This window comes from Protopterus annectens, chromosome 8.part1 (assembly GCF_019279795.1).
Source record: "Protopterus annectens isolate FY-2018-M chromosome 8.part1, PAN1.0, whole genome shotgun sequence".
Classification (NCBI taxonomy): domain Eukaryota; kingdom Metazoa; phylum Chordata; order Ceratodontiformes; family Protopteridae; genus Protopterus; species Protopterus annectens.
Window position 1 is genome coordinate 305,577,542 of NC_056742.1, and position 27,928 is coordinate 305,605,469.

Here is a 27,928-nt window from a genome sequence, read left to right on the forward strand (position 1 = left end):
TGCCCTGCTGGATGCTGTGCACTGTGGCTGTACTGTGAATTCCCCCTCACCCTGCTGGTGCTGTGCACTGTGGCTGTACTGTGAATTCCCCCTCGCCCTGCTGTGTTATGCACTGTGGTTGTTCTGTTAATTCCCCTTGCCCTGCTGGTGCTGTGCACTCTGGCTCTATTGTGAGTTCCCCTCGCCCTGCTGGTGCTGTGCACTGTGAATTCCCCTCACCCTGCTGGATGCTGTGCACTGTGGCTGTACTGTGAATTCCCCCTCGCCCTGCTGGTGCTGTGCACTGTGGCTGTACTGTGAATTCCCCTCGTCCTGCTAGTGCTGTGCACTGTGAATTCCCTTCGCCCTGCTGGTGCTGTGCACTGTGAATTCCCCTCGCCCTGCTGGTGCTGTGCACTGTGGCTGTACTGTGAATTCCTCCTCACCCTGCTGGTGCTGTGCACTGTGGCTGTACTGTGAATTCCCCCTTGCCCTGCTGTGTTATGCACTGTGGTTGTGCTGTTAATTCCCCTTGCCCTGCTGGTGCTGTGCACTGTGGCTGTATTGTGAATTCCCCTCGCCCTACTGGTGCTGTGCACTGTGGCTGTACTGTGAATTCCCCTTGCCCTGCTGGATGCTGTGCACTGTGGCTGTACTGTGAATTCCCCCTCGCCCTGCTGATGCTGTGCACTGTGGCTGTACTGTGAATTCCCTCTCGCCCTGCTGGTGCTGTGCACTGTGGCTGTATTGTGAATTCCCCTTGCCCTGCTGGTGCTGTGCACTGTGGCTGTACTGTGAATTCCCCTCACCCTGCTGGTGCTGTGCACTGTGGCTGTACTGTGAATTCCCCCTCCCCCTGCTGGTGCTGTGCACTGTGGCTGTACTGTGAATTCCCCCTCGCACTGCTGGTGCTGTGCACTGTGGCTGTATTGTGAATTCCCCTTGTCCTGCTGGTGCTATGCACTGTGGCTGTACTGTGAATTCCACTCGCCGTGCTGGTGCTGTGCACTGTGAATTCCACTCGCCCTGCTGGTGCTGTGCACTGTGAATTCCACTCACCCTGCTGGTGCTGTGCACTGTGGCTGTATTGTGAATTCCCCTCCTCCTGCTGGTGCTAGGCACTGTGGCTGTACTGTGAATTCCACTCACCCTGCTGGTGCTGTGCACTGTGAATTCCACTCACCCTGCTGGTGCTGTGCACTGTGAATTCCACACGCCCTGCTGGTACTGTGCACTGTGAATTCCACTCGCCCTGCTGGTGCTGTACACTGTGAACTCCACTCGCCCTGCTGGTGCTGTGCACTCCACTCGCCCTGCTGGTGCTGTGCACTGTGAACTCCACTCGCCCTGCTGCTGCTGTGCACTGTGGCTGTATTGTGAATTCCCCTCACTCTGCTGGTGCTGTGTACTGTGGCTGTATTGTGAATTCCCCTCACCCTGCTGGTGCTGTGCATTGTGGCTGTATTGTGAATTCCCCTCGCCCTGCTGGTGCTGTGCACTGTGGCTGTACTGTGAATTCCCCTCGCCCTGCTGGTGCTGTGCACTGTGAATTCCCCCTCGCCCTGCTGGTGCTGTGCACTGTGGCTGTACTGTGAACTCCTCCTCGCCCTGCTGGTGCTGTGCACTGTGGCCGTACTGTGAATTCCCCACGACCCTGCTGGTGCTGTGCACTGTGAATTCCCCTTGCCCTGCTGGTGCTGTGCACTGTGGCTGTACTGTGAATTCCCCGCGACCCTGCTGGTGCTGTGCACTGTGGTTGTACTGTGAATTCCCCTTGCCCTGCTGGTGCTGTGCACTGTGGCTGTACTGTGAATTCCCCCTTGCCCTGCTGGTGCTGTGCATTGTGGCTGTACTGTGAATTCCCCTTGCCCTGCTGGTGCTTTACCTGTGAATTCCCCTTGCCCTGCTGGTGCTGTGCATTGTGGCTGTACTGTGAATTCCCCTTGCCCTGCTGGTGCTGTGCATTGTGGCTGTACTGTGAATTCCCCTTGCCCTGCTGGTGCTGTGCACTATGAATTCCCCCTCACCCTGCTGGTGCTGTGCATTATGGCTGTACTGTGAATTCCCCCTCGCCCTGGTGGTGCTGTGCATTCTGGCTGTACTGTGAATTCCCCTTGCCCTGCTGGTGCTGTGCACTGTAGCTGTACAGACTTCAATGGTTTGGTCTCCTCTAGGCAGTATTTTAGGGTAACACTTTGTGGGAGCATTATGTGGTAAAGGCAGCTACCTCCTTCTTTCTCTCCTTGTGAGTGATGCACTAAAAAAAGCTGTTCAATCCCATCATCACTGGCCGGCTCTTATACGCATCTTTTTGCTTTGCATTTCATCTGCTAAATTAATTCACATTTGTTTCTAAAGTTCAGTGAATGTGCCACTCATGTGGCTAAAAATTACTTTTTTTTTTAATGTCCAGTTTTAATATTCTCAATTTTGATTGCCATTTGTTAGTGGGGTTTTTTTGCTAGATTTTGATGTTTTTCTGTATATGAATGTTTCTGTCTTTGTTACCACACAAAGGAAAGGGTTTAAGTGAAGACATACACTGATTTAAATGCAATATATATTGTTGGCTGGGCTTATCAATTTGAAGTGTGAGATGGACCGTGCATTTGTTTTCTTTTTATGGACCATACATTCTTAATGGAATAGTTTGTTTTAACAGTGAATTTAGTAGATTTTGTTTTAATCAGACTTTTATTGAAGGAATTGCCCTATGTTTTCCTATTCGGAGCTGAAGGACTGCAGTGTTGCTCATTAGGCTCTGATATATGCTGTTGCTTGTTGGCCACTGCCCACTCTAATTTTTCTGATGTTCATTGATATGCATGTCAACTTTCCCCATCAGAATCCAAATACTACATCACTCCAGTAGTGTACAAGGCTAAAGCCCTGGTTATGACCCATATGACCCTGGGTTTGATTAGCTGCTTGTGCAACTGACTGAGTGACAGGAAGGGATGGACATGCCCATCCTGTGGAGGGTGGTACATGGGAGTGTCTTGGCAACAATCCCTGGTTGAGGCCAGGGTCATTACTAGAAGAAGGTGGGATTAGTGTGTGGGGAGTGGCCCTGACTGAGTTCCTGCAGAGGTGCAGAAATGTGCTGCTTGCTGACATTGTATGCCCACTCTGTGCCAAGCCACATTGCCATACCTAGTAACAACACAAGCGTGTATCTGTGCAGCCACAAAGAGAACCAAGAACAAAAAGAGACTCTCATAGAGGTCACTCTGGCTTCAATGAATAAGTTGCACATGTCATTGCAACAAGGGTAGGGAAAAAAGGGTATGTCAGACATGCTGAGCCCTTGTTGCCTAGGATCTGTGACCAGCCTCCGCAATACTGGCATAAGTCCAGGGGGGGAGGGAGTTGGCAGATAACCCCAGCGCAGATGGGCATGGGAGTTCAGGCTAGCAATAATGACAGAAAAGAGGGACCAAAATAAATCCAAATACTCCAGTGAATTGGTGTTTGTGGTAGATGTGGATTTCTGAAAAAAACCCTGTAGTGACACTGTATCCAGATTTGTGACTTTCATTTAACTATGATTTCAAGGATAAAATATATTCTTGTTGGAAGACAGCTGTTTTGATATTTTTATCCGCCAGGTACAGAAGTTGTTTAATTTGCAGACTTGGAGAATGACAAAAATGGCTGGAATGACTGGACTGCTTCAGCATGCCTGAATTCCTCCCCACCAAATACAAAATTCCACCATTGAAAATACTACTCATGAATGCCTTAAAATCTGACAGAGACTAGATTTCCCTTCATTGGTTAACAGAAGGATGGAATTATGTACACTTTATAATGTTATAACCTCCTGGCTGACCAGTCTTGCTTAATATAGTTATAACTAAAGTCTTGCATCTGCATAATCATGTTTTCTTTGGACAATCTTGAAAGCTGGCCTGCTTTAACAACGTATGTGTGTGTAATATATATATATATAGTGTGTGTAATATATATATATATATATATATATATATATATATATATATATATATATATATATATATATATATATATATATATATATATATATATATATATATATATATATATATATAGTGTGTGTGATATATATATATATATATATATATATATATATATATATATATATATATATATATAGTGTTTGTGTGTGTGTAGATGTATGTATGATATATATGTACACACTTCCTTCTCAATAAACCCACTGCTTGTCCCTCTCTCTCCAGTCTAGTCACCTACTATACCCCTTCCCATCCCTTACACAATACTGACAAATTCATTACACAAACTAACAGCTTCAAAAAAGAACTAAAAATACTTTCTCCAGAAAATGTCCCCTGCCAGGACCCTACCCAATTCTTATTCTGTCATCTGTCTCTCGCACTTTTGAGCAGTAAGTTTTCTGGCTCTGCTCTATTTAGGTAATGGTATTGAACTATATAATCTCTATGAATGCATCATACTTTATCATAATTGTGTATCATTATGTTTTTTTCTTTTTCATACTTGGTAAGAAACTGTGCAATCTTACTATGTATGTATACTGTGAAAATATCTGTTACTTTTTTTGAAACCTATTACTGTAAAGTAAAATTGTCATTTTTTTCTTGGAGCTTTTCTCCTCGGGTCTCCACTGAAAATGGGCCTGTGCTTGGTTGGACCAACCCTGTTAACGAATATGAAATAAATAAATATGTACGCATGTATAATATGTGCGTATGTATAATATGCCTGTGTAGTAGTAATGGTGGAGTTGCAAGTTTTCATTTATTACTACTTTTTGTAAAGTAGACTGCCAGGACGGGTTGTGTAATTTGGCAAATAACACTAATGTCTGTGAGTTAACAGACATTTGATATGTTTTGTTGCTTACAATTTATCATCAACACAAGTCTTAAATACAAAGCTAAAAAGAGAAAAAGAGCAATTATTGCCATGGAACTATGTAAAAACTATTTTTCTAAATATTTAACAATGATTAATGTTGAAATAACCAGCATAGGAGGGCTTGCAAAACTTTATATCTGTGATTGACATTTAACAGTCAGCATAGAGCAACAGGAGTACGCCACTAGCCACTAATGGCCAATAACTACAGCCTGCTTAAAAGCAGTAAATTGATACAGAAATGATAACTAATTACTAGGCAGTGAAAGTTGGCTGGGGTGGGGGAAAATGGAGAAAAAACGTGAAGAGGACAAAAATTGCATTTCATCCCACTGATGCATCAGAAGGTGAGGAAGAGCAGACCACATTTTCCCGGCCATCTGTTTTCACTCTGGTGAAAGCCAGCTCTTTTGTCATATAGTGGTTGTAGATCAATGTGTGTATGTATCTTTAAGAAGCTATCCAAGGACTTGCACAAGTGTATAAATACTGAGCACATGTGAGCCTGACTTCCATTTTTGTAGTAAGCTGTTGAGATGTAAGCATGTTTGTATATAAGGTCTGTCTGTTAATCAGTTAGTTTATATTTTATGATGCTACTATCTATCCTGATATGTTTCTATGTATTAAAGCATCTAAATGAAATACCCCGCCTGCTTGTCATCTGTTAGAGAGGGACGAGTGACATGGTGTCAGAAGCAGCATGTCTAAAAGGACTTGAAGCCAGGATGGAATCCAAATTCTTCAGTTTGAGTTTGAGGGACACCCAGTTGGAATGAGGAATATAAAGGAGTGAATCATCCCTACAATACACCTACTTCCCAAAACAGGTCAGAAACAAATTTCAGATGTTAAAACTTGCTCGTCACTATTTCTTGTTTGCAAAATTTGAAATGAGGCATACAGAACCCTCTAAGTGATATTCACATAAACAGATATGACTGATATTGATAAAAATATTAAAATTATTACGGATATGTTTGAAATAAAGTCCGAATTGCATAAAACGAATGAGGAAATGACCGCATTTTCACTAAGCACGTTTTTTCATATTGGTCAAAGAAATCCAGGTTATCAGCAGTGTATAAAGTGCTCGCATGTTTGTGCAGTATTACAGTAAAGCTATTTTGCAGAATGCAGTCATTTCAGAGCACATTTTGCACAGTACAGCATTTCGAAGAGTTTATTGTGCATTTGAATGTTGTTACAAGCTCATGGAACATTTTATACATACATAATTACAAGGGCCATATTTTCAGTCTATGCACAAACACATACTTTGTGGGCATGGCAGACGGATTTTGAAAGCCAGTGCACTTGTGTTTGATAAACATATTGCAGAGAACTGGAGTGAGCAAGAGTATGACATTTTTCATACAGGCTGCATTTTCCAATAAAGATGACCGTATAAAGGCATTTATTCTACTTAATTTAGGTGGGTCAGATGCCATAGAAAGGGGACGTTCATTTGTGTATGCACTTGCTATCTCTACAGGAGATTGTGGCTGTACTGTGAATTCCCCTCACCCTGCTGGTGCTGCTGTTGTACTGGGAGGGGACCCTAAGTGCTTAAAACATAAATATAGAGAAATGTGCAACCCCCAGGCAAATGTTACAATGGAAAGGCACTTATTTTATACAAGGTATCAAAAGCCTGGTGAAACTTCTGCAGCCAAGGGAACCCACAGGATTTTTTGCAGGGGGTGCAAACCCAGAACCCCACCCATTCAGCCCCACCCCCTCCACCCACGCAGCTATTACAGGGTCCCATTACTTGGCTATTTCTCCCCAGCTGCCATAAACACTGTTCAAAATTCTCAGTGTGCATACTGTTTATGCTTTACTTCTACAATGATTACAGATATCTAGATTTAATTAGGAATCCATGATAAGTTTTTTTTTACATACTCCTTGTACGTTGCAACTAACTCAAGGGAACTTTCAGCTGCCAGCCCTTTTGAAATCTGATCAAGAAGGCTTGACTGTTCAGTTCTCTATACTGGAATAATTTCTTATTCATTGCTAATTATCATTTTATTTACTTGGGTACTAACAGAGTTTTCCTTTTTACCTACCATAAAGACAAGGTATTTGTTTTATCTCAACATACTTCCCCTTGTTTTATTTATTTATAAGTGACTTAGAAACGACTACTGGGGAATAGTGTTCATTAGCTCAGTATTTCTCATGTAGGACACTAAACTGAGTCCCATAAGCGTGTTCAGATTATACAGATTTAAACAGATTAGTTTGTAACACTAGTGTTCTTTGGCTTCCAAGATTAGTTCTCAGTAACACAAGTTGCTGTTTAAATAAAAGCTGGCATTCTGTGCTCTGAATGCACAACACATTATAGCTGTATTTAACTTAAACTGTGTGCAGTCACTAAATTGTGTATATCTTTTAATTAATGCGTAATCAAGCATTTTTTCATAATCCCAACATTGACACAGTTGCAAGTCATCATCTTTTTAAAGATAATTCCAATAGCCCTAATATATGCACATTATTAATTCTTTTTTCAAGATTAGTTTTACTGAGTGGGCAAGGGAAATTCTGGGTGTTTTCTGCTTTTGTGTGGTTGACCCTTACTTGTATGAAACTGGGTCTATTATCAGTGATGTGAACAACTTCATTATATGCTTAACTAAAAGCTTTAGAGTAGACCTTATTTCTTGACACAGACATTACAGTATCCTTCCTGTTACTGTGATAAACCAGAGTAGCCATGCATAAGAAGTGTACATATTTATACATATGATTATAATATATACAGATTGTTTTAATTATAATATAAAATAATTTAATTAAATCCCTTCTATAATACAGCACCACTTGTTAATGTGTTTTAAATTTATAGTTTTGAATGTTTTTCCAGCAAGCAATGAAACAAAACATATGAACCAACAATGACAAACTGCCCAATTCAGAACATTTCAACCATAAAAGACCACTTAAACTACAGTTATTACAATCCACCGATGTCAGTCAGTATGCACAATCTCTGCAGAAGTAAAAGTCTGAATAATTCCACATTAAAGAGAGCTGAAACTAATGAAGAGGTTGCTGCTAGAAAACTTTATTTTCAGTGTTTCATCTACAAATTCAGTGCCTACTGCCCTTAAAGAATAAATTGCCCATGCTACATTAAAAAAATGGTAAGCTAGTATATTGCAATAGGGAATGGGTGGCAAGCTGAAAAACAGGTTAATAGTTACTAGGCATTTCCTCCAAAAGAGGACATACTCAGGACTGCAGCACCCCATCTCCTTAAAATACAAATCTACATGCTGTGGAAGTAGAACCGATAGCCTTCTACAACAAGATGCAAGTATGCTACCTGCTGTGCTACTAACACTGCTTTAAAATTCTATATGACAATAGTGATACCATTTGCTGAACAAAACAGTTGTACATTTTAAGCAAACTTAGCATGAGCAGCAGTAAATTTTTCTTCCCTTGAAGCTCACAATCCCTTAAAAATGCACTTGAAAATAAATTCCACCTGCTATCTCTAACTAGGGCATTTCACTCTCTCACACACACCCCCCTCATCGTCTTAGTGCAAGAAATTTGGACAAAGCCTAAAATAAATGGGGACAGATTATAAATATTGCCCTCATGAACTTAGAAAATTGCTAAAAATAGCAGAATTTGTTAGTATGCATTTTTCTAAAATATATGACAGCTAAAACTCAAACATCTGTTATTATTTAGCAACTTCAATACTTTTAGGAGGAATATGGGGCAAAAACCTGGACAGCTGAGGGGTATGCTACCTCACTGTTATACATACACGCACACACACTACCTCTCAATCTCTTAGCACAAGAAATCTGGACAAAGCCTGTTATAATGTTGGGACAAGGGCCCAAAACTAGGCACCCATTTAGAAAGTTGCTGCAATAACAGGATTTGTGTTAGAATGCATTTTCTAAAGGATGAAGTCTAAAGCTCAAACACATCATTTAGTAACTTTAATCCTTAGCTCATCCCAGTGATTTGTCAAAAAAATTATTTTTATGAGGAACAGACCATAAATATGAGGCAAAAATCTGGACATTCTGTGAAAATCTTTACAGTTCTGAGGTATGATACACACAAGCATACCCCTACCTCCATAGAAAGTGGATAGAAGAACAGGTTTTGTATTAGTATGAATTTTCTGAGGATATGAAGCCCAAAACTCAAATGTCTGCCAATATTTTGACTTCAATCCTCAGTGATTTGCAAGAAAAAACACAATTTTATGAGAAACAATCCGAAAATATGAGGCAAAAATCTGGATAATTGTGAGGTATGACCCCCGCTTACTTACACACACAGACTTACCTCCCTCTTACACACACACCTCCCTCTCCATAGAGCAGGTGTTTGCTTTGCCTCTAGTTGCCTTTAAGTGAAGGAGTTCAAAGAGTGCTGCGTCATTTGTAGTATAGAAGTCTAAGCTGAAATCACCCCTCAGGAGTCTGTATGATATTGAAGAGAGGGGCAAAGCATTTAGTCTATCAGAATGGCTAAGGGTACTCAGACCTAAGATCTTTTTAGAGAGGAAACATTGAGGGCTCTAAGTTGCTTTAGACGCTTAGGGAGGTATATGCCAAAGGGTACATGCCTCAAATAACAAGCTAGTTATCCGAAACCCAGTCATTCTCCTCTGTATTAAGCATTGATCAGTGCTACTATGCTCTAGCCTCACATAAAAGTTTCAACAGCAGCACCACAGAACAGAGTTGGAAACCTGTAACTGCCTTAAAAGCTGTAGTACAATTTGCACTGAGTTTTGACTGATGTAACAATCTAGATTATTAAAAGGAATAAATACAAAAAGCAATGTACACAGCCTACAACACAAATTCTAATATAGAGCAAGTACAGAAATTAAAAACCACCACTCAAAGTTATAAATGGACCAAGAGAGCAGCATTTTTACTGCATTTAAAGAATACTTAAAAATGCATAAATAGCATTGAGTGGGCAGTACTTGTACACTTTTAGGCCTTCCACACGTTACACATTCACACTACAAAAGACATGTTAATGATGAGACACTTTGAAAATGGGTCTATATCAGTCCAAAACGGCTGATGATCGAACACCATATGTTCGAACTGTGAAGTTCGAACACTGATTATCGTGAAGCCACGGAACACCAAACTCTTTCCCAGGGAAAGAATTCAGTGGGCCATTTCTGTGGCCTCGCGATTTTCAGGACTGTGGTGGAAAGTTGCGCATCAGGTTCAGGTAAGTGTGGGATTGTGTGGACATTAGGGTTAGGGTGCGGGTTAGCTGAGTTAGGGTTAGGGCACGGGTGAGGTGGGTGTGTGATAGTGACAGACTTTAGGGTCAGGGCGGGATAGGTGAGTTGGGGTTAGGGCGCGGGTCAGGTGAGTGCGATAGTGATGGACATTAGGGTTAGGGCTTGGGTCAAGGTAAGTGGATAGATTGTAGTGTATGTAAAGTTTAGTGTAGGGTTAGATGTAGGATTTTAAGTGTAGGTGTGTGGATTGCTGTTTTTTTGGTGTGCTTGTGTTTTGTGTGTGTTTCTTGGAACAGCAATTTTTTTCCCTGGGAAAAAAATCGCTGTTCTAAGACTTCGATGTTTTTGCACTTGTATTGCCTAAGTGTAGGTGTGTGGATTGCTGTTTTTTTGGTGTGCTTGTGTTTTGTGTGTGTTTCTTGGAACAGCAATTTTTTTCCCTGGGAAAAAAATCGCTGTTCTAAGACTTCGATGTTTTTGCACTTCGTGGTTAGAAGTTCGAACATATGGTGTTCGAACTTAAGCTGTTTCGGTGAACTGATATAGACCCTTTGAAAATGTCTTGTTTGTAGCTATAGTCAGGAAAAATGCATAAGGTCACTATAGTAATGGAAATCTCAAAGCACTTCCTTTAAAGACTCTGTACACACACATGTACATTATATATATATATATATATATATATATATATATATATATATATATGTATATGTATATGTATATATGTTTAATCAGAAAACCAGTTTTATCATATATTCAGATGCATACGTTAATGTCTGCATCACCTAATCATTTTAACCACTGTAAATAAGAGGTAACTTATTCAACCACTAACAGTGCCAAAAAAAACAAAAAAAAAAAACAATTCAAAAGTGGAAAAGCTACAGTAAAGTACTAGATATATGCATTTAATTAGTTTTTACTTCATACAGTGACCTAAAGCTTACATGTGATTTGTTTTGGAAGTAACCAGCATCTCACCCAGCAGTGTTTTGTAAACACCGTCCATATGACATTATCAAGTGAAACATAATGCAGTTTACAAAGTACTGCCCTTCCTGCCTTGCTATCTCCATAAAAAAAAAAAAAAAAAACTACACATACCTCCAACACCTTTAGTCAGATATTCCATGGCTGTGCTTAGTTTAACAGTACTTATTTTAACAGCAAGGAAACATCTTAAAGTACACTGAGCAAAAGTGGAATATGCATAAAATACATTTTAAGCTATTTACGTTTCTTAATTTACATATCCTTCACCAGCAACACATAGAAGCGATCATTTGGGATAGTTTAATGTCCTTTCTTAAAAGCTCAAGTAATGAACAACTTGCACATATTAAAAAGCTAGCAGACTACATGTCAACATTAACAAAGAAGAACTGCATTTATTTTACACAAATACGATTTTAAAATGCCCAGAGCTTGCACCTTTTCTCACAACCGCCCATCCCTCACCTTGTTGTTGGTCTCATTAAACTCCCCAGACAAGCATGCACACTTTACTCAAATGGCAGGCTCCGGTCAGGCCTCATGACTATGCAGATAGGATCTTTCCGCAAATTAGAACACTCACTGTTTTCTTTAACAGCTTCCATTAACTCTGTCTTCACTTTTACATCCTGCCGACATGGTTAACAAGAACTTGAGCTGTGCGATCCGCAGGTCGTGATTTTTTGGTAATCCCTCATCTTCCAGATTTTCTAAAGGCATTATTTCCAAGTACAGAAAACCAGCTCTAGGTACCAGAACACACTGAATGAAATGCACCTACACTTGACACACCAGTAGCAGCCCTCCCTGAGTCACACAGACACAGAAGATTAAAACAGGTCGCAAACACCTGTTGCGTCTGTGCGACTGGATGGGATGCAAAGGGCGTTCTTAGAGGAATGCCCTTTAAAAAAAAAAAAAATACGTTTTTTTTTTTTTTTTTTTTTTTTTTTTAATTAAAATAAATTTCTCAACCAGCCCGGTTCCATGGGGGTGCAAGTGCACCCCCTTGCACCTGCCTGTGGGCACCCTTGTTTGCAACATATATAACTGACTTGAGAAACATGGCTAAAACATGCAGATTTGGTGATTTAAGGATGAGTTGATAAATTACAGACTGGTGTGTGATATTAAAGATGATGCTGTGAGAAAGATTTTACTTCATGACAGTGATTTAACTTTGAATAAGCCCATTGAGATTTGTCAGATATACAAGCTCACAGAAAAGCACACAAATATGCTTACAAATGAGAACGGCTCTAGAAGGTACAGTGACAAAGCTCATGTTGATAGTATGCAGCATGTAGTTAAAGAAACGGGCCGAAGCACATGGCAGCAACTGTAGCCCCTGCAGCACTCACTGGTAAACCCCAGAGCTTTCCAGCAAATTCCAGAGTTCGCACAGTCTCAGTGAAGCATAAGACTGAGTCAGCAAACTCAAAGTGTGGGCCCCAACCTAGTTTCATTGCCAACTGTCGTAATTGTGGTGGAAGTCATGAGTCCAAAAGGGAAAAATGTTTAGCTTTTGGTCAGCAATGCCACAAATGCAATAAATGAATCATTTCAAAAGGTTTTGTAAATCAAAAGGCCACATTCTTTTAAGAGGGAACATTTTAAGAAACAATTTGATTGATTAGAAAGCTGCAACCCTACTGTTTGATGGTGTGTCAGTGCTTCATGAAACAGTCAATGCAGTAGATTTAAGGTCAAAGAATGAAGTATTTTGCACTGTTCGGATGAATGGCAGACTCACAGAGCTCAAAGTTGACATGGGTCTCAAGTACAATGTTATGCCGGCAGAAACATTTGCTAGTGCATCATGGTGAAAGGCTTGAAATGGCAAGGTATACAAAGCTTGTTGGTTTTGGTGGTGAAGAAATTTAAACTGAAGGCTCAGTAGTGCTTTCATGTTACTCTGCTGGGAGATGTTATGACTTTGTTATTTTATGGGGTCAAAAGGCACGTCCAGTCATTATTAGGGCTCAGACAGTTTGAAAATGGGACTGCTTTCATTTAACAAGGAGGTCCACCATGTTAGTGTAAAAGAGCTCTACTATAATTTCACCCTGTACATTTTTTCTACCTGTGCTGATCTTTTCAAAGACAAATTAGGGAAGCTTCCAGTTATGTAATCCATGAAGTTAGACCCAGATGTCAGTACAGTTATCAGGCCAGCACAAAAAGTTCCAATAGCCATGCAGGGCAAAGTCAAAGCTGAGCTAGATAAATGTGTGACTGAGTGGGTATCTTCCATAGTGGCAGCTGATAAGAAAAGCTCAGTTCACATCAGAAACTGTATTGATCCACAAGATTTGAACGAAGCACTAAAAAGACCTCATCGTCCAATGCAGAGTCAAAGAAGTTGCAGCCTTGATGCCAAATGCCACTGTTATTTTCTGTCTTGGATGCAAAGAGTTCATTTTGGCAAATTCATCTTGCCAAGAAATCCTCATTGCTCACTACTTTCAGTACTCTGTTTGGCAGGTACAGATTTGAGAATGCCATTTGGGATAAATTCTACAAGTGAAGTCTTTCAACGTGCAGTGGAGCAACTTTTTTTCTGGGTATCCTTGTGCTATTATAGTCTACATACTAGTAGGAGGTCATGGTGAAGCTGAGCATGACAAAAGACCTCAGAAAAATTCTGGAAAGGGCATGTCAAGTGAATCTTAAGCTCTTTCACAGAAATGCAAATTCAGGCTACACGAAGTTACTTATGTTGGTCATTTATTTACCAGTTCAGGCTTACAACTAGACACTTCTAAGCAAACAGCCATTCTCGAGATGCCCGCTGCAGGCAGTTTTGAAGCCCTGCAACATTGATTTGGCATGGTTAACCATCTGGGAATGTTCAATTCAGACTTGAGCCAACTTTCAGCACCACTTGGAGAAATGACATGTAAAGCTGTAGCGTGGTCTTGGTTAGAGCAACACCAAATGGTATTTGATGTCCTGAAACACAGAATTGCTAGTCCACCAACTCTGACACTATGATATTCGCAAGCCAGTTACTCTTTCATGTGATGCTTTAAAATTTGGTCTTGGTGCAGGCATTCTACAAGAGGTTCAACCTGTTGCCTATGTGTCGAGAACTCTTACCCAAACTGAGATGCAGTATGCCCAGATCGAGAGAGAGTTTTTGGCGATTGTTTGCATGTTTGAAGTTCTACGATTATGTTTATGGTAGACCTATCCCGATTGAAACAGACCACCAACCTCTAGTCACTATCTTGAGAAAGCCTATGCATTCAGCTCCAGCCAGACTGCAACGTATGGTGTTGAGATTACAAAAGTATAATTTCACACTCGTCTACAAGAAAGGCAAACTTCTTTATCTTGCTGATGCACTATCAACAGCACCCAGAAACACCAGAGAACAGCATGAGAATGAGAACCTTGATTTTGCAGTCATGGAAGTGAGACATTTTTCTTCCACACATCTTGATTAGTTGAGAGATCACACAGCCACAAATCCAGGTTTACAGAAGCTGAAACACTTTATCAATCAAGGATGACCATCAAAGCAATCTAGTTTACCTCAAGAAGTGCAACCTTATTTTCCATACAGAGATGACATTTTGTGTGACAAAAGTATCATTATGAAAGGTCTGAAACTGATAGTTCCAAAGTCCTTGCAACAAGAGTACATTACTATCTTGCATCGTGGTCACCCAGGAACTGACTCTACCAAAAGAAGGGCGAGAGGACTACTATTTTGGCCTTCTATGTCACATTGAGAGAGCATTCTTATCCTGTTTCATGTGTAATAGTACAAAGCCTCATCAACAGAAGGAATAACTTCAGCTAAACCAGATTTCTGAACTACCTTGGTCGACAGTAGCCACCGATGTCTTCAATTGGAATGGTCAGCATTATTTGGTATTAGTAGACTCTTACTCCAATTGGTTTCAGATTGACCTACTTCCTAATCTAGCATCCAGTACTGTCATTACTAAGATGAAGAGCCATTTTGCAGTCCATGGTAGTCTGCACAAAGTTATTTCTGACAATGGCGCACAGTTTACAAGCCAATAGTTCAAAATATTTGATGAAGAATGGGACTTGGCTCATGTCATGACTAGTCCTGTGTACCCGCAGTCAAATGGTTTGGCAGAACATGCAGTTCAAAGTGCAAAACAGTTATTAGAGAAGCCAAAATAAGATAATAGTTTTCCTGAATTTCAGAAATGTTCCTCGTGATAAACATCTTGGTTCACCTGCTCAGACACTTCTGTCAAGACAAACCAGAACCACATTACAAATCAATAGTCAGTTGTTGTTTCCATGTGTTAAGAACGACAGGTCAGTGAAAGCCAATCTGTTGAGGAAACTCCTAATCCAGAAGTCCTACTGTGATAAAACCAGCAAACCATTCAATCCATTACGAGAAGAAGTGGTAAGGATGCAAACATCCAGAAGTTATGATCGGATTGGTGGTGTGGAGACTATTTGCCCAAAGCCGAGATCATACATTGTGGAATTACAAGGAGCAAGGCAAAACTGGAAACATTTGAGACCAGTGTCTGAGCCTATACCACAGCACATAGTCTGTGAGAAAGGCTCTTATCTCAGAGGGAGTTGTCCGATGTTCCAATTCCAGAGAATATTCCCATGCCTGTGACGAATCCAGAAGTTCCTGGTGTGAGTTGTTCACAAAAGACTGTCCCTGTTGCTAAATTCAGTCCAAATTGTTGTGTTACGAGATTTGGTCGCATCTCCAAACCATGTTCTAGATGCATGGCATTTTGAACATGAACATCGTGTTTAGTTTCTAATGTCTATAGTAATGCATGTCTAACTATAATATTGTTTTTACAGAGGGCAATCTTTTTAAGATGAAGTATGTGGATCAGTGTGTGTTTATGTATCTTTAAGAAGCTATCCAAGGGCTTGCACAAGTGTATAAATACTGAACACTTGCGAGTCTGACTGCCATTTTGTAGTAAGCTGTTGAGATGTAAGCATGTATTTATATATGTATGTATACAAAGTCTGTCTGTTAATCAGTTTGTTTATATTTTATAATGGTGCAATCCATCCTGATGTTTGTGTATTAAAGCATCTAAATGAAATACCCCACCTGCTTGTCATCTATCTTAGAGATGGATGAGTGACAGTGGTGAAGCCCTGACTGTAGCCTAGGCAGCATGGGTTCGAATAAGATTTCAGTCACTGAGGGAGCTTACTGGGTTGAGAAGGGGATGATAAGGCAGAGTCTGCTTTCTTCTCACAAAAAAGTGCATTGAAACAGGGTGGTTCATGTCCAGAAGTTATAACTCCCAGGTGAGAGTAAGCACTACTGACAAGGTGGTATGAGTGCAGATACCAAGGAGGGTGAATGAGATGTGTCACCACATAGGGCAGAGCACATGATCTGATGTAATGCCCTTTGCAGACCCACATCAGCTAATGCCCTTAGCATGCAGGGAAGAAGTTAGGGCTTCTTCCATTTCAACAGCTAGTCATAATATACAAGTCTGTGCTCATCTTCTGTTACTTGGTCATGGGGCATTCTAAACCTATGAAAAAGTAGAAGCCACCATTGTCTGCAGAACTGGGGAAGGGAAATGTGCAGGACTCTTGATGGTGTGTGACAGTCCTGGCAGAAGGGAGCTATGAAACTTGCAGGAAACTGAAGTCAGCAGTGGGCTGACACTGCAGACTTTAGATGGCCAGTGGCACCTTTTAATGTCAGGAAAAAATTCATGCCAAAGAGTAAAACAAATGCCAAAAAGATGGATTATTACTTATATGGTTGTAAGATTTTAAAGTCCTTCATAATGGTTACAAAGAAAGGACAGTAGATCTTCTTAAACAAATGTAGATGGTCCCCTAGTTTTCCACACATTCTGCTCTCTTTGACAAAAAGGCAAGATGCATACAGAGTTGATCCATGCCCAAGGATTTATTCCGTATCCATTTCTGGCAACTCCAAATCTGGCACACCTAAAATGCCCGTAAAAATTCATAAAACTTGAAAGGAAAAAAGGAAAGAAGCAACACTGCACCACTCTTATCGAAGCAAGCTATTAGGATTCCAAAATGAAAATGCTTATCCACACAGATGTACAAAACTGAGGAAGCTAACCTCACCTAGACTAGATATCTATAGCCATATAGCATTCTAGTACATACAAGTAACCCACCACAAAAGCTCTGCTTCTTTGTCAGATGCTGGTTGGGCTTGTCAATTTGTTTTGGTCAATATGCCATTATGCCTAGACCTAAAACATGTATATCAGTGGTGGAGTGAGGAAGGTCATACATTCTGATTAGAGAACAAAGAGGATAAGGGAAGCGGCTATTTTTCTTCATAGCTATGCAACCATGGTTGGTGTACACATGTCTCTTCAAGTCTTAAGGGCTTTGTACAGTCCTTCCAGTCTAGGCTTGCTGCTAACGGAGAAATCATGAAGTTTAAGCTCAGATGTATTTACTAAGCATATGCATTTTCTGTGTACCCCACATTTTTTCCCAGCTTGATCTTTACTGTCATTTTCTAGGACCACTTCTTTTATTAGAATGGTCATAATGGGATAAGAGGGACATTCTGTTTATTCTCTTTGCACCTGACCTGATCTGGCCAAAGGAGTATAAGCAACTTATTAAGAGTCCTAAAAGATTTGGCATCACATCAAGCTAAAACCACTTTAAATTATAATAAAGGGGCTTTGATCATCTGAACTGGCAACCGAGGCTTCCTAAAATGGCACCCAAGTTACCAGACAGCCTTAAGCATCTGCTTATGCAGGAAGACTAAATACTGTTATGCAAGCCATTTCTCCCGTACTTGACAGACTGACAACTCAGGAAGTAAAGACCAGAAAATTGACTTTTTGAATTTTGAATGAAGGTAGTTATGTAGCTTTTTCCCTATTCTGCGTCCTTTTCATAGAATCCTGAGCTGATTGGGAATATGACAATTTTGTACTGAAGCTGTAAGATACTGCTTTAAAGCATTGTAACTTCCCTCCTCTGGGCCAGTAATCAAGGAACCTGAATCCTCACCACTGCCACCGGTGAGTGACGTTCACTTAGAACAAAAATAGATACACCCAGTATTTCCAGATGCAGCTCTCTGCATCAAGCACAATTTCCCTTAAGAGCACACAGGGAACCCACTCAGTCCACGGTCTGGGATTCCCTCTCTCTCAGCCCCCAGTAAGACTACCCACTGGGCGTACCTGTAGAGTTGAGTACTCAGCCAAGTGTCCAAGCCATGTCCTCCAACACCCTCTTTATGAAACCAGTGCTCTGTGTCCCTGCTCCAAGCAGCTGACACACACTCTCTGAAATTTGATTTGTGTGTGTGTGTGTGTGTGTGTGTATATGTGTGTGTATATGTGTGTGTATATGTGTGTGTGTGTGTGTGTGTGTGTGTGTGTGTGTGTGTGTGTGTGTGTGTATATATATATATATATATATATATATATATATATATATATATATATATATATATATATATATATATATATATATATGTGTGTGTGTGTGTGTGTGTGTGTGTATATGTGTATATATGTGTGTGTGTGTGTGTGTGTGTATATATATATATATATATATATATATATATATATATATATGTATACATACACACACACACACACACACACATACACACACACCTCTGAAAGGCTGGTAGAGATTTACTAGCTATGCCCCCCTTCTGCCCAGACTCTAAGGTAGTTATTGCCAGCAGACACTCCAAAGCCAGCTACTCTAAGGCTGTTACAAGGATACCCAATTATACGGAGTGAAATTAATACTAATACAAATGGTAGGGTTTGAGCAGTGCAGTAAGACTTTCAGGAGTGGCCAGTGTCACCAAATAAATACAAGTACTCTCAAAGGTTAAAATATTCTCTAAAGGACCAGCCACAATATGAAGTTTAAATATATTTAATAATCAATAATTGGTATTTTATGTTCTTTTATTAATTATCTATTTACAATAAACAGAGTTTCATTCACAGAAGTATTAAAAATTAACACAGATGGATAGGTTCACACAGTTACAGAAAAACGGTTCTTGACTAATCTTGCTATATTTTCCTGACTGATCTAAAGAATTACTATTCCCTGATTACTTACCAAAGCAATCACGAACACAAAACAAATCACTCAAAGGGTGAATAAACTAGTAAAAATACACAAGTTGAAAAACACGTGCCAAAGCACACTTCCAGTGGGTTTTATTGTAGCTCCACAAACTTAGCACTTTCACCATTCACTAATGGCATCATCAGAGTTAGTGGAAACCATACTTGTACATTATTTATATACACTTCAAATACTCAACCTCCAATAAAAAACATACATCATCATCTTAAAGGTACATCCCTAAAAGACGCATTTAAACCAATACTGTCATCACATAGTAAAAATAACATTTATAAATGTTCCTACCAAAATAAAGACTTTGTAAGGTACATTCAGATATATAAAAAAAAATTCATTTAAAATATTGTGGTGTATATTACAAATATCAATTTATACAATCACAGTTTGTTAGCTCTTTGTTTCAAAACCGGCCTCATATATATATGGTCATTTAGACCGGGTGGAGAAATTGCATTTAAGATAACCTGCCATTTATATTCCAAATGTTCAACCCTTAGGTTGTCATCCCCACCTCTTTCACTGGGAACAAACCCTATCAATTACAAAAAATATAAACTTCTTGTAGTTTAAACAAGTAACACTGTGCATATATAGGGGATTATGCAAATCTGTTATCCTAATAGCCCTAAGGTGCTCAGATATCCTGTCCTTCAATCTACGTGTGGTTTTCCCAACGTAAAACCCAGTACAGGTGGTGCAAGTTGCTAAATATACCACCTTTTGGGTGTTGCAACTGCACCTACCTGGACAGGCTATACTTCTGTTGTACCCCCAGACAGTGACATAGGGTCCATCATTTATATATCTACAAAACGTACATGTCCCACATTTATACATCTACCGATTTCTTCTGTGTAGTACCTTCACTGTGCACTCTTTAGTTTATGATGCAGACTGTCTCTAGTTTGTGAAAATATTGACTAGTCACAAGCTGTCGCTTTTAATTTTTGAAAGTCATCATAGAGGACATTTGAAATACTGATAATGAGACTGTGTATCGGTAGTAAAAATACATTTCAATGGATTTTTTTGTCCCTTTTTTTCTCTTTTGCAATGGGAAATTGTAGAAAAATAACTACAAGCAAGACTAAAGTAGGCTGAGTGACTTTTTAGTAATCTGTATGACTATTTCAAGGTCAGTGCTTCCCAAGAGGATAAGACAAAGACACAAAAGAGCAATTTGGTGAGCAGTACCTAGATGAAGAACATGTACAGTAAGAAAATATGTTCATAAAGATCCTGTGCTTGCCTGCCTGGAACACATACTGTAACACTCGCCTTTTTTCGGACTGTGACACTATTTATTTCTTCCTATATGAGTTTTTATTAAGACTGAATGATGCTATAGTATTAGAAATGGGTAGAAAGACTGAATAATGCTACATCAAGTAAGTATTTCCAAGGATGATGAACTCGGCTTTAAGTGTTAAGTATAACAAGAGCAAGTTTTGTGAAATTTTTGAAACAATAGCAGGGCAGATGATGCGTTACAAGATGTAATAAATCCAACTGAATAATTACTGATAGGCAAGAAAAATGTTGACTAAAGTTCAGCAGTTATAAATCTAAAGGAAAATAAGTCTACACAGATATGCTATGCAAGGCAAATGTAGATTGGTGAGAAATGGCAGATTTATAGCTATTAAGAAGTAAAAGTTCAAAATAACACAATACTGCACTAGTGAAGAGGTATGGAAGAAAGCTTTATTTGAGACAGAAATTACTTTAGACCAGGGGTGGGCAAACTTTTTGATTCGTGGGTCACATTGAGTTCTAACATTTGACAAAGGGGCCGGAACAGGAGCAGATAGATGGCATGCTTTGAAAACATCACCTCATTGGGGGAAAAATACACATCTTGGGATATGGAGAAAACATGTGCTTTAATTTCCAATGAAAATGAAGAAAAGCATTACAATAAAATCTCTGACTTCGAAATGAGTCTTTAAACACTGAAAATCACCTTTCAAACCTGCATTCACTCACTTTCTCTCTCCAATCGTTCACACACACACACACTCTTCACAATTCAAACCTGCATTCACTCACTTTCTCTGTCCGATCGCTCACACACACACACACACACACACACACACACACACACACACACACACACACACACACTTCACCTTTCAAACCTGCATTCACTCACTTTCTCTCTCCGATCATTCACACACACACACACACACACACACACACACACACACACACACACACACACACACACACACACACATATGCATTCAGTGATTCACTCACTTTCTCTTTCCTATCGCGCACACACACACACACACACACACACACACACACACACACACACACACACACACACACACACACACACACACACACACACACTCTCTCTCTCTTACCCTGAGTAGTGCTCGGCGTCTTCTGTTCAATCCATCCTCATGTTGCTGCTGCTGCCATTAATCCTGGGCCCGGCTCCGTTTCAGGGCTCGCCGAGTCAGCCTCTTCTGTTCCACATGTTGCATTCCCGCTGACTGTTAACTTAACTGCCAGCCAGCCGGAAATGATGATGCGAGCTCCTTGAGCTCAATTCCGACTGGCTGGTAGCCTGACGGTGCTGACGTCATCATGCACGTGATGACGTCAGCCCCGACCGCGCGAAAATTTTTAAAAAATTATTAAAATTTATTAAATTTTTTAAAGTTTGGTGGGCCGAATCAAAATGTTTAACGGGCCGCATGTGGCCCCCTGGCCGTAGTTTGCCCATGCCTGCTTTAGACGAACTGCTGGATGAGGAGTTAGTGAATAAAACCGGAGATGGAAGAAAATGAGTGGAGAGAAACAAGAACAAGGAAACCACAAAAATGCATGAACACAACATACAGAAAAGGAATTGGTGTATCCTGCAGATATTGTTGTGGTCAGTATTATCTCCGAGGACAATACCTGACAATAAGTTAAGTGCATGCAAAGTGCAAGAAGTACAGCCACTTTTCAAGTGTATGCTAAAGAAAGAGTGTACCAGAGTTAAAAAAGCCAATGAGATAGTGCAAAAAGGCATATAAAATGTGGTAGTCAGTGGTACCAGTAATAAAAAATAAATAAAAAATATGTTTGTGATATTGTAATAAAAAAATTAAAGTAAATATACACAGCAGAGAGTAAAATTTAATATGCTGTAGCCTTAATAAATTTGTGTGAAAAAAATTTAAATACATATAATACCTTACCATACTATACAATACCTTAATCTACTTTCTGCCCTTAACTCACTCTTCTCACTAGCTCTTTAATCTTCCTTGACTACTCTTTCTACTGTCTTCTAAAACCTTTTAAGCAAATCGCCTCAGAGAAACATTCTATTGTAATTGTCTTGCCTTCATGCAACTACATTATGATAAAACTGGGTTTTTATAACCACTTACCCCAAAACTATATTAATCTTAATGACACATTTATTTTTATACATCTTGAAATAGTTTTGCTATACTCCTGATTATCGACGCTGTATAACATTATATTGCTACTTAATGCCTTGTAATAATTCCTGTAACTTTGTTGTATTAATGTTAATTTATAATGAAAATTGTATATGTTTGAGCTTTTCTCCCCGGGCCTCTGCTGAAAAAGGGCTCTTCAGCTCATTTGGAAAATCCCTGTCAACAAATGTAAAAATAAATAAAAAATAAGCCAACAGTATAGACTACATTAGAGGAGTCTGATACTATGGTTTATGCATACAAATTTACAAACTCCATCAAAAGGTTTTCAGTGAAAGTGAAACTAAAATCCGCGAGCGAACTCAAGAAAAGTGAGCCCTGACTGCAACCCAGGTTTTAATTAGAACCCTGGATAAGCCAGACACATAAGGGGAGGGGTTAAGCGTAATGGCCTGCTTGTCGCATTCAGCAATGGATCAGTTGGGGTTGCATGCACTTAGGAGTACACTGGGTAGGTGTGATTTCCCTAATAAAGACTGGAGAAACCACATCCTATGCTTCAGGGTTGGGTCAGGGCTTCAAAAAGAAAACATTTGTGAAAATGAGGGATACATCATTTGCAGTGAGTCCATCGCATGCCTTCTTCCGTTGTAAAATGCCTAATGAGAGCAGAGACACATTAGGACAAAAAAAACCCTTGACGGTTGCCTTAATAATAGACCCTTCCTGTAAAGACTTTCCGCAGTGATTGCGGAATGAGCAGACTGAATAACTGGGACTAGGCTTATTATCAGCAGGCTGTGGAGGCAAACTATGGCAAAAAAAAAAAAATTAGGTTGAAGAAACTGTTAATATTTTCAAGTCAGATGAGCAGACTTGTTGAGCTGCCCTACGGCTAAGTCACTGGATGCTGTGCCAGTACTGAATGTATATGTAAAAGAAAGGAATAAATATTAAGGTTTAGTTAAAAATGTTGGAAAACTTTAGCACTGCCGTAGACACCAAATTATCTCTAGTATTGCATCTGCACAGATCTTTTTCATTAAAGAAAAAAGTTGAGTAGGAGTTAAAACAAAAAAAAGCTGAAGAAAATGGATATTATTCAGTGTGGCAGGCCTTGTGCCAAAGATCTTTCCACTAGTATCACCACCAAATCCTTCTATGTGGCACACCTCATCACGAAGGGCTTTTCATCCAGAAAAAAGGAGGTCATTGTCCCACTGTACTCATCCCTCATTAGACCCATTATAGAATACAACGCCCCATTTGGTATATACCTCTCAAGACATCTGCAACAACTGGAAAGGCCTCAGAAATACCTCACTAAAAGAATCACAGGCCTAAAGCAGATGCCCTACGCTGACCTCCTTAAAAAACTCCAGCTATACTCTGTCATGATATCGTACACTCGGAGGCAATCTCTGCTTAACATATAAGACCATGTCAAACCCAGAGCTGTTGGACATGCTACACTTAGAGATCCCAATCCCTCAGAGGGATCTAAACCTTGTCATCACAATAAACAAAACATGCTGGAGGGATAGGTTCCTGACCAGAGACTCCCCAGACTCTGGAATAGATTGCCCATACATGTCAAGCAGAGTGCCTCTTTGGACCTCTTCAAGAGGAACCTTGACGATTGGATGGGAAAGAAAAATTCCCCAGGGGATCACGTCAGGTCGCCCTGCTAGACAGGGGTCCAGGAAAGTAAATAATGTGGGAAGAAATAGCCAGCTAGGGCTGATAGCCTAGTACCAACCTATGAACCTAGACCTAGCAGTCAGTGTGAAGGTAGAATTTGTTTGGGGATGAGAATCACTAAGTTATTCGGAGGAAGAGGCATTTTGCACTTGTGGCTGACATCACAATTTAAATTAAATTAATTTTGATCCAAGATTAGGAACATTACAGCTTTCTCCATCCACAAGGGATTTATGAACTATGACAACATTATTCAGACTAAGCTTAGCAGCTGAGATATTTAAGCACTAACCAAGGAGAGAGTGTGGTATATTGAAGAGTTACCCACAATTGGCATATTTTGATCATGGGGGCAATTAATGAAAGATTTCTTTTTATTATATTATACCATGGATTTAGATTAACCAGAGGAGTTGATGATGTTTTACAAATCAAGAGTTACATTATATGTGTGCAACATGTTGTAGCTGTCTGGAGTGCAGTGGTTAGTGTTGCCACACAGCTCTTTTTAAATTTTGATTCCTAGCTACGACTTCTGTGCAGTGCCTGCTTATGCCCATTATGTTTAGCTTATTTTTCCTGTTTGTTTCCAATGTACCAAAGACCTAGGTGAATTGGAAGCCCTATAAATTACCCTTGTGTGTTTTTTGATCTACATGATCGCTCCATGATGGACTGGCTTCTTATCCAGGATTAGTTTTCTACATTATGCCTGTTGCTTTCTGAGAATGTCACCGACTTCGCAGTGGCTTGCTGATACTGTTCCTGACTTCCCTGTAATCTCAAAAGATAAAGCAAGTATTGAAGAATGACTTAACATAATGGCTGTTTAACCAGGAAAGTGTGCAGCACAAAAATTTACATTGCATTGTCTGGCAGCTTAGTAATATAGTCTGTGTGAATGATACACACACACACACACACACACACACACACACACACACACACACACACACACACACACACACACACACACACACACACTCTCACTCTCTCTCTCTCTCTCTCTCTCTCTCTCTCTCTCTCTCTCTCTCTCTCTAAAATTAAATAACTGAAAATAGATTGAATAGGTAAGTCATGACAATGTAGTTTCAGTGTATAGGAAAGAAGATGAAGGAAAGGAAAAGTGCAGTATATGTAGAATATATTGTAATGTGTTTTTGCAGTATAGCTTTTTATTTTTTATCTAGATTTGATTTATTATATTTTAATATTTTTTATAAGTTGAGCCTATATTTGTAGGTATATTTTGATGCTCAGACTCCTTTAGAGAAAAAAATGAAAGATGGGTTTCTTTGTTTCTGGTGCACAGCTGAAGTCCATAAAAGTTTCATCCAATGATCCTGTTATACCTAACTCGACCCAGCAAGAGAATCTTGAAGTTCAGTTAACTGCAGCAAGAGGGTGCTGCTGCTGATGCACATGTTCTTGGGTCTTGGGCAAATAATTTGTATAACCCAGCTTCAGACTTCTGGATGATCTCATCACACCAGATCATGTCCATTTCAGATGCACCAGACTGGAAAACTGCTGATAAGCTGTGTGTCACAGCTTAACAAAGTAAAATCCATGTAGTCGGCCATTTTGATACAACGGATACACCTTCTGCTGCATTTACAGATAATGTGTGCCACCACTCAGGATAGCCTCAGTTCATTTATTATTGTTCAACAGAGATCTTTGGCAAATGAATTTGGATGCCCTTTTGGGTTAAATGCTCAGAACCTTAAAGCACTGATCACAGTAGACATCCTAGACACACTGTCCTGTCATAGCCTCACAGTTTTTACAACAGGCTGCATCAGCCTTATCATGACACAAGAATATCAAGTACCAGTCTCTCTCTTCATCCCCAAGTCCACCTTCCAAGACATCCCGTCTTCCATTTCAATCTCCATGGACCTTTTTTAGACTCAGCCCAGGAGTGGTGTCTTGATAAATGACTTGCTCAGAGTCGCACAGTTCGCTAATGGAGGCTGAGGGAATCAAACCTGTACCACTGGACCACAGTAAACAGGTCATTAACAGCTCCTTAATCCTTTAAGCCAGCTGCCAGACCATAACTGATTAGTTAGTAAAGAATTGATAATTATTTGGTTAGAAAAACTCAAACATGGTCCACACCTGTGTACAGAAATGACATGTCCATTAGCTCCCGAAATCCTTAATACTTTTGTCTACATTAATGTGTTTCCTCCTGTTGTGAATTCTTCAGAGGAAGGGCTTTATTTTTTTTTAACTGGTAAGGAAGTGAACAATGGGGTCACCAGTGTTTTTGGAATATCACTGATTAATAGCAACCCTTTGTAATATAAACATCCATTCAGTTTGTGCAGGTACAGTCAAGTTTTACAGTTGTCTTAGTTGTCTAGTTTGTTTTACAGTTGTCTTCATTGTTTAGTTTAGAGAGTAGTGATATTCACTTACTGCTGGACAGGTTTTCGAGGATATACTTTAGTGTTTTGATGGGTTAGACCGTTGAGTGTTGGTGTGAAATTGAATCTTCTTTGTGTATTGCAGTCAGTGACTAGCTGTTAGAGCCAAGTACACAGTTGTTCAATGCGTTACTGAGCTGCACGTTATTTTTGAAGGGACAGAGGGAGTTTGTATTGAGTACTGGCAGAGTTTGTCATGATTGTTACCACCGTAGGTGAGTGTGTCACTTATAGTGATATTACAGGTTCAGTATCTAAATATGAAGCACCCTGCTTCTCTCTCTCACGCGCATGCACGCACACACACATACTCACTATAGTGTTATGATCAGGGTGGTGTGTGTACATTTGCTAACCAGATAACTTGGAATAATTAAATGATCCCGTGTCAGACATATGATCATATCCACTGAACAAGATACTAATTTGCCCTATTTATATTACAGCATTATAAGCCATGGAACAACCAAAATCAAATTACAGTGCACAAAAATGCATTCACAAATGCATTGATATTTGAAACCAATGTTAACTTTCTGGCACTGAAAATCTGACTAAAATATAATGTACTGCTATAAATACTGTGGCACTGGAGGTTTCCTAGGTATATGCAAAGTGTGCTTAAATTGCTTTTTGCTGCCTAGTACCAAGCAAGTAGATGTCATTTAATCTGAAATGGAGCAAGAACCTTTTTGTCTTCTTATTACTGCATCATTTTACATTGCTTGGATAAGGTTATGGAAAAGGAGATTACGAAACGAATACCATTTTTATTGTTGGACTGTATCATGCTGTGACCACTTTGTTTTTATGTCTAGCATGACTATAATGGTGATAAAAGTCTTTGATCTGTGAGGCAGAATGTGTTTTATGCTCGTAAACACAGGCTATAACCTTACACTCTGCTCCATTCCTCTGAATGCAGGGCTCAAGTCCAGGTCACTGAAGCTAGTCTATGAAGAGCGGTTTCCCTTCTTGCCATTCTTTCTGCAGTTTAGCTATAAGTTTCTAAGATCAGTTTAGGCAGGTTTGCTTTCTGTAAAAACACTGAAATATGAAATTGTGTTGGTGGTTTCTTATATTCTAATTCCTGAATTCTATATATTGCCACTTTAAAATTACTTTGCCTCCCAGTTTTCAAAAAATAC

At 39.8% G+C, this 27,928-nt stretch overlaps 1 protein-coding gene across 1 annotated transcript in view; it reads left to right on the forward strand.

The window, feature by feature from the left end:
* Window positions 1-27,928, forward strand: part of ORC6 (origin recognition complex subunit 6) — a 221,875-nt gene that overhangs the window by 131,492 nt on the left and 62,455 nt on the right. The gene's annotated exons all lie outside the window — the stretch shown is intronic.